Source organism: Pyxicephalus adspersus, chromosome 10, assembly GCF_032062135.1.
Source record: "Pyxicephalus adspersus chromosome 10, UCB_Pads_2.0, whole genome shotgun sequence".
Lineage (NCBI taxonomy): Eukaryota > Metazoa > Chordata > Amphibia > Anura > Pyxicephalidae > Pyxicephalus > Pyxicephalus adspersus.
Genome location: NC_092867.1, coordinates 41,870,991 through 41,879,937, shown reverse-complemented (window position 1 = coordinate 41,879,937; position 8,947 = coordinate 41,870,991).

Sequence of the window (8,947 nt, the reverse complement as noted above, 5' to 3'; positions counted from 1 at the left end):
TTACACAACCACAGTTATCAATTGTGCTTTAAACACTGACAGCCCAGAAATAGCTTTTTAATTCTATACAAAAATAATTAAAAAGAAAGTTTGGAACTTATTTTATTACCTTATGGTAAAATACATTTTTGCATTGCATTACCATTTACAAAATCATACAGCCTTGAAGAATGCAGATTATATCTAAGGACTACTAAAATAGCCATTGATCGCATTATGGAACCTTATAGAGGAAAATGTGTCCCTAAAATCACAACAAGTTTTTAATCACTTATTGGCACTTATCTCATCTGCAGCACATTTTTATACTTGTGCAGAAGAAGTTAAAATGTTCAGTTGCGTGAGGTAAAATCTCCCATATAGTTTAGCTACATTTTGGCATGAAATGGTTAAAAGTATCCCAGCTTCTTCTGCCAAGAACACATTGAGCGGCTTGTGCACATTACCAGGCTTGCTGAGTTGCAGTTAGACGTCAATCACCTGAGCAGAGTGCCCAGGTGCTCAGCTCGTAATCTGCAGCTGCTCTTAGCGTTGGAGCCCACCTAGACTTGGCTGTGCATATAACATCCTTGGACCAGGAGAATATTTGGTCTGATGTCAGCATAGCAGATGTGAGTTGGACATGGGCTTTGGCTGGGAGACATTGCAAGGTTAACATGGGCAAATGAGCACTCCGTAACTGAGCAGGCCAGGAATACTGATAATCACAAATGGGTGTCACTAATGAGCTTCCAGCCACATTCCCTTTTCAAAGTGCCTTTTTTATAATATTTTTCATTAGCAATAATCCTAGTTTTAGAATGTAGGTTACTAAAGGACAATTAAGAGTATGTAGTTACATTTGAACAAAAAAAAATAAAATATATATATATATATATATATATATATATATATATGGATAGATATGGATATTTACAAATTATTTTTATATAAGAAATATTTGGATAATATTGAATTACTTTTATTATTACCATTTGTGATCATTGTGAAACTTGAATAGTTAATTATTCTATTTTATGATATTGGTAATAAAAAAAAGAATATATAGGATAATATGACATCAAAAGTTGGGCATTGTGATGCACCACAACCAAATTGATAAAACATTAATTTTTAAAGATCAATATTAAAATACAATCACAAACACTTTTTAGAAATGACATTATTTACAAGCATATTCTGAAGATGACATTACACGTATATAATTCAATATAAAACAGCATAATAATCATATTTAGTGTAGGCCAATCAAAGCATAATCAAAAAAATTAGATTACGCGTTTTGCAGAACAAATAAAAAAAAAAGATCATAGGAAACTAGGACTAGGAAAAAAAAGATGAAAGACAAGCACATGTGAGCTTTAACTTGGGTGGATAGAAACCTTAATTCCATATAAACCTGGCCAAAAATAGGATTTTATATATATTTTTATATATCCATAAAATTGCATAGGATAGGGTGTTGTTTACCTGGGGAGGATTTACCTGAACATGGATTACCACAAAGAAACAGGTTCGTATGTCACATACATAATTCAGGGAGACATTAGGAGCTTGCAGGGTATGACTTCTGGTGTATAAATTCTTTTAAACATTCTTTAAACAAGTAATGTAAAAAAAGTAATGATGTATATAAACTACCGCATTCAGAGTTCTACTTACCTTTGTATTTCTTTTAAATCCTGCTAGAATTGGAAATGCATTAAATGCTATGCACAAATTGATTTATGTAATGGGTTTTCTCAGTATGATTTTATATTTCAGCTTGTTTATTAGGAGATTCATATAAATGAATAACACAACTTAACAATATTAGAACAATACATAAAAAGAAAAAAAGACAGAGACGAGCAAAAAAATAGTTACATTCAAAACAAAAAATATTTAAATTTCCAATAGAGAATAAAAGACAGAAAAAATATTGAAATCTAAAGAGAAAGAGGAGAATTTAAAAAGACAGGGCAGTCAGGGGGGATAAAATAGGATTTAGCATATTATGAACTGCTAAAAATTTTTGTAAATCCAGGCCCTAATAATCCTCTGGGATACCAATAAAGCGTAGATTGTATATCCTATTGCGATTCTCTAGGTCTTCCACTTTCTCTGCCATAGATGACTTGATAGATAATTGGTTGGATTGCATGGTAAGTTTACCTTGCGACTCAAGAAGTTGGTCCTCCAGATTGCTGACCCGTTGTTCCAGCTCCACAATTCTCCTAACAATGCAGCAGTAGATGATATATTATAAACAGCTGTTTCTATAGCAAGGTGGAACGATTCAAACTTCTTATCAAAATAGGGTAGAAGTAGGTCGGGGACTTCCCTGGCAGTGGAGGCACTCAGTTGCGAGGGGCGCGCCGCTTCAATCATGGCACAGGAAAAATATTGGGGGGTTAGTGGCAGTGACATTTCAGGGGATCCTGAAGATGAGAAGGGGGATGAAAGTTTCCTAATATATAAATCTTGCCCTTTGACCAACATACAAGGGCAGAGGACATTTACTGACAAATTTTAAATAAGGGAAAACGCAATATATTTGTTATTGTTTATGTTGATTTGCTCTGTGGCTTGGTTGTATAAATCTGAGATCATATTTTTTTTCTCTTTTTCTAGAAGAATTTCTGACAGAATTTTGTTTCAATGGGCGGTCCCATGCAGTTCCTATGTAGGACCCTATGTAGGACATTAAAATGATTATATTCCCAAAAATGTTATACATACTGCAAATATTACCAATTATTATTACACAAACAGACCTCCAAGATATCTATAGAGTTTTTTGGGTTATCTGGGCAGGAAAGAAAGCAAGATTGGCAATGTGTATACTACAACAACCTGTCAAACACGGAGGCCTTCATTTTCCAAATATTGAACTATATAATGGACAACAATTTCCAGGTACATTAGAGACTGGGAGCCCAGGGAGCCACCTTATTTATATTCTGCATATGCACAGGGAATTACTCCCTCCAGAGGTCGTTCAAAACCCTCTAATTTACTCGTACTGGTATGTCTGGCACAAAACAAGACACAAATTCTCTCAACAGCCACTCATCTTTATTCCTTCAATTACGGCGAAATGGGGATTTCCCTTTGGATACTCCTGGAACCCCAGGGGAGGGACCAGGGTGACCTGAGAGCAATGAAAGTTAAATCTACAGTTAATGTTTTGACCCGCAAGGTCATCTCGCAATCAGCTATATCCACTTTTTTTCCTTCTCTAGGACTACAGACCCTTGCGTATTAACAGCTGTATTCCTATGTTAAATCAAATTTCTCTTCTTCAGATTGGTCCAATGTGTTGGACAAGCTATGGGCATCACTAAACCCGGCTAAAAAAAGCTATAACTGAAATATAATATATTTGAGCTTGGAAAACATTGGCCCAAATTCATCAAGCAGAATTGGACGCTCGCTCGCGCATCCGAAATCGTACGCCGTCGCGCAATTCAGCTGAATAAGCTCGGCTTAACAGATCCTCCTTAATCGCGCAGCTGAAATCTAATTGCCTTAATTGGCAGATTCGCGACCCCTATTGCTCAAGGCAGGAATCCGGCTGGCAGTGAGGAGGCGAGTGTACGAGGGCACTCGACTCCGGACCGTGGAAAACCGGCTCGCTGGAAGCGCGAAAGTACGCGCGACCACTGAGCGTGGATTTTATTGATGAATTTGGGCCATTGTCTTCAATGTACAGGGAAATGATCTTAAAACTCTATCATTACGCATATGTGTTCCTTTCAGATGGGTCTCAACCCCTCCTCACAATGTTTAAAATGTGAGGTCTTGGAGGCAGATTTATACCATATGTTGTGGGACTGCCCCAAAGTACGTTATTTTTGGGAGCGGGTATCGTTATATACACATCAAAATTTGGTAAATTATTTTTCATTATTTTTCATTAACCCCCAAAGGGGCAATTTTTGGTGAAAAGTCATTCCATGGTGCAAAGATTATCAAAGGCTGCAGGAAACTTTTGATGATAATCTCTCTGGTAGCGAAAAAAAAACAATTCTCCATAACTGCATTACAGCAAACCCCCTTCACTGACGTTATTTTTGGAAAAACTTTGGTTTGTTTTCGAAATGGAATGGGTTGAAGCTTCTCTGGAGAAGGAGACACGGGTTGAGGGTTATTTGGAGTTTGGGAATCATATATAGCTTCATTATCTTTATAATCTTTCATTATCATAGACACGAGAAAAAGAGTTCTCACAATCTTTGAACAAACTACATGGTATGCCTACCGTCTTTTGGACAATGATCCCCCAATTGTCTGTTGACTGTCATACTTTTGTTTTTGAAGTTTTTGATCCCCTATTGATACAATTTGTAGCGCTAATCGCCTTTGATTGAAATTTGCTTGACCAATGATTCCATTGTTTGTAACATCTGTTATGCTGCAATTTTCCTGCATTTGTCATGTTTTGTTTGGAATATTGTACTATTTCCCTTTGTAAACTAATAAAAATATATAAAAAAATACTAGTATCAGTTGATTTGTAAAGATGGGTCTGGCACCTCATGGGTGGAGCATTTTATTGCAAGGCTCACCTGAAGTATTAGACTCAGTTTCAGAGTTAAATGTTAAAGGGTCAGTTTCCCTGGAATCAGTATTTCAAATTTAGGCTGTTGGATTTATATGCATTATGTTATACTGAGAGACCTACAGTAGGAGTAAAAACTAAGGTTATTAAGAAAACAATTCGTGGTTGAATTAAAATTGGTTCTGAATGTTTCTTGGACAATATGTTGTATTACGTTCTGTTTAAATATTGTAATTCCAAGCTCTGTATTTTGAAAACTTTGCCTTTTTGGCATCAACACCTTCATAATATTCATTTTATTTGGATGGGTGGACAGAGAAAATAGGTGTTTGATCAGGTTTTTCAAAATGTCTGTATGCCATTTAAATGTTTCTAGCATTTGGGCATTACTGTGATCCCAAAACTTTTTCACTTTGAATAATATTTTAAATCTTGTATGGCTTTTTGGATAATCAGAGCTAATTACGCTGTGATATGAATTATAAAAAAAGATTTTCCTACTGGACTTGGCTATTACTCACAGATAGGATTCAGCCTATTGCTTTTATTCAAAGGCAAGAATCCCCACAAACCAATGTCTTATGGTCTACTAACAGCACAATAAGTGGCCACAGCAACAGCATTTGTTGCTGCTGCATCCCAGCAGGACAATCTAATATTTTACATAAGTCACTGCAGCATGACTGTTATGGGGACAGCAAGGGGAGACTGTGCTCAAGTATAGAGATTTTCGAATGCCAACTTGCCAACTAATAGCAAATATTTTTTAAGAAATCCATTGCAGGTTGACTGGATCACCCAGGTTTACCCATGATCAAATATCAGAATAATAACATTGTAACTAATGTTTTAACACTTCCCCATTCCATTCAATACTGCTGTATGATTTGTAAGGCACTGTTGTTTTTGTTTGGCTTGGACCCCTTTTTTGTACTTTCTTAAAGGTAAGTTATTTATTATTTATAAATGATTATTTATTAGATTAAAAAAAGAAAAGATAACCATACACAAATGTCAAAGCCAATAAAACCAGCAACTGTATTAATAAAATGTGACCACTAGATGGCAACAGAGTACGTCATAACTGCAGAAAACTGAAGGCTTACACTGTAAGTGATCAAACATACAAAATTACTGAGTGTGATCTACCTCTACTGTACCCAATATCTGCTCTAGGAAAGGGACACATTGGGCTTGATTTATTAAAGCTCTCCAAGTCTCCAATAAATAGCCTATCATGGGAGATCCTGGGTGATCCAGAAAATCTAAAATGGATCTGGATCAGGATTGGAAATATTTGCTAACAAATAGCAAATTTATTTTAAGAAATCCATTGCAGGTTTGCTGGATCATCCAAGTTCTCCCACGATAGTCTGTCTTCTTCAGTCTTTTTTTACAGCAATAGTTTTCATTTAAAATGTTTATTCAAAAACAAATGCAATCAATTCAACAATGTATTCAATTAAAGGTTTAGGATAATAAAATGCATTGCCTTTCCAAACGAGAAACATTTTGAAACTATGGATCTGATTTATAATATATATATATTTTTACATTCCAGGCTTGTTGGATCACCTAATTATGATAGTCTATCTTCTCTGGTCATGGGGAGGTTAGAGCTTAAATCAGACCCTATATATTTAGCTTTGCAAAGCTCACTAAGGTTTTTGCATAATTATCAGCAATGAAAAACTAAAGCTGTACCCAAGGTATTAAAATCTATTGTTAAATAAATAAAATTGAATAGTTCACCGCCAATCAGCCTTGTGTCTAATATATCAACAAACATGTACATATTTTTACCCCATCCAACACTGGTGCAGGAAGTTAACTGCTACAATAAATCTGGATGTCACTGTTAGAAAAGGACAACAGAAGATTCCACGTGTCAGCTGCAGGCTACAATGAGCATCTAATGTATAAAGTAAAAGTTGGTAGATTACGTATATTAAGTAAAGAAGTTGGCAGAAGAGGTACTAGGGCTGTCCAAGTTCTCCCTTTAGCTTGGCCTGCTCACTGTCTTTGAGGGGCTGATCTGACTTTTATTAAGAAATTAGAAAACCATGTGGACAATGGGGATCATTTACTAAAGTCTATGTGAGATTACTTCAGTCTATCATGAACATCATTTTAGTTCAAATTTATGGGCGTGTATCTTACTTTCAGGGTCACTATGTAACATTCAAAGTCTATACTCACAGAATTTACGTTTGGATGTGCAAATGTTCAATGTCCAAAAAGCATTCAGTGATTCACTTGTAGCATATCCGTGTACCTGCTTAGTGAACTGGATATATTAATTTTGCTCATTTTCCTTTTTATAATTGTTATTTAATTTTAACAAAATTGTTGATGTGTGTATATTAGTGATGTGTGTAAGAAACAGAAGGCACACATGCAAAGCCATTTTCACAACCACCATACTTCTTGACCATTAGTACACTGTTAGGTGGTTGGGGATTTCCATGCATGAGAATGTTTGTTCCCACAAATAAATACAATGAACTCCGATGGATGATCACACATTCTTCCATTTATTTTAAGTCCAGCCCAATAAATGCAGCTTACTATGTGTAGCATTGTTACCCAAAGCCCAGCCAATGTAAAAATCTGGGACATTTCCAATAGACCTGCGAATCTGACTTTATCACTGGAGGAATAGGATGCAGTTTTCAATTAGGAGAACAATTAATGTGATAATGCGCCATTACAAATATCCTCCAATGATCTCATCAATTCAGATTAAGACACAGTTCATGGATTCTGGGTTTGAAATAATTACAGGGAATAGAAAAACAAATTCTTAAAACACTGCAATGAATTAATAGAGTCAAGTCTTCCTATGATTAACACAAACAAGGCGTTGAGTTATTACAGACATTATGCCATTGTCTATCAATGATTCCAGGCAATACTCCCAGAAGTTCCTGATGTGATAATAGTAAATTGAAGGCATTGCTTGACATACAAAACATCTTCCTCCTGCCAGCTCTTTGGCTTGCAGAGCCTTGTGTCTAGTTTTACCCCTCCCTGATATTTTATGTCCAATCATGATTGTATAAAGTGTTCAGCCTGGGACTTATCCAGCAATATCATGCATTCTCCTCACCTATAAATATAATTAATACTCATGTTCTGAGACATGAATTACAATGATTTACATTTACACTGCAACAAAATGAAATATAATACATCTGGTGTAAAAGAACTCCTCAATTGGTTTATTGATATGCCACAAAATGAAAAGAGAATATATTCATATTATAAAAAGAACATTTCCCCCATCCACAATATTCGTGCCTGTAATAAAGTGCATGTAAAGACTTATTTTAATAGTAATAAACTGTATTCATATAGCGTTAACATATGCAGCGCTGTACGATAAACGGGGTTTGCAAATGACAGACAGATACAAACAATGACACAGAGGAGAACCCTGCCAAGAAGAGCTTGCAATCTAAGAGCATTTTGGTAGGGCCCTTGTCTTTTCTTGTACTGTGTAGTAAGATGAGTTGGTACCTGCATCTCACTTGGGTAGTCAGGATTCGCCTACTTAATGTACAGCGCTCCGTAATATGTTGGCGCTATATAAATCCTGTTTAATAATAATAATAATAATAATAATGGCACATCCAATTGTGCCATCACATAAAGGTTAACTGTGGCTCCCACCGTAGTCATGAGAACACGGAGGAGATACTCAGCAGAAGGACCGGTGTCTTTATGTGAGGAGGGGGAGCACTGCCAGAGCTCTGCAAGGTTACCTCCAATGGGCTACCTATGTATAAAAGTGTCTAATGGGCAGCATGGTGGCTCAGAGGTAGCACTACTGCCTTTGCAGTGCTAGGTCCCAGGTTCACATCTCGGCAAGGACACTATCTGCATGGAGTTTGCTGGTTCTCCCCGTGTCTGCATGGATTTCCTCCCACTCTGGTTTCCTCCCACATCCCAAAAACATGCAGTTAGGTTAATTGGCTTCCCCCTAAAATTGGCCTTAGACTGTATAAATGACATATGACCATGGTAGGCACATTAAATTGTGAGCCCCTTTGAGGGACAGTTAGTGACACAACTATGGACTTTGTACAGCACTGTGTAATATGATGGTGCTATATAAATACTGTGTAATAATAACCAAACTGTCAGAAACAGATCACATAAGAGTGGCATGTCTGCCCAATGTCCTGTAGTAGTTCCTCTGCTCACAGCCACGCACTGTGCATCTTGATTGGCATTTTCCAGAAAACCCCTGAATTGGTGACTGGACGCTCATTGTCTTCACTAATAACCAAAGAGTCTGGAGACACTGTGGTTAATGTGATGCTGCATGAAACATCATCTAGAATGACTGGTTTAGGAAGGGGTCAGTGATAGTGTGGTGAGGCATATCCTTGCAGGTTCACA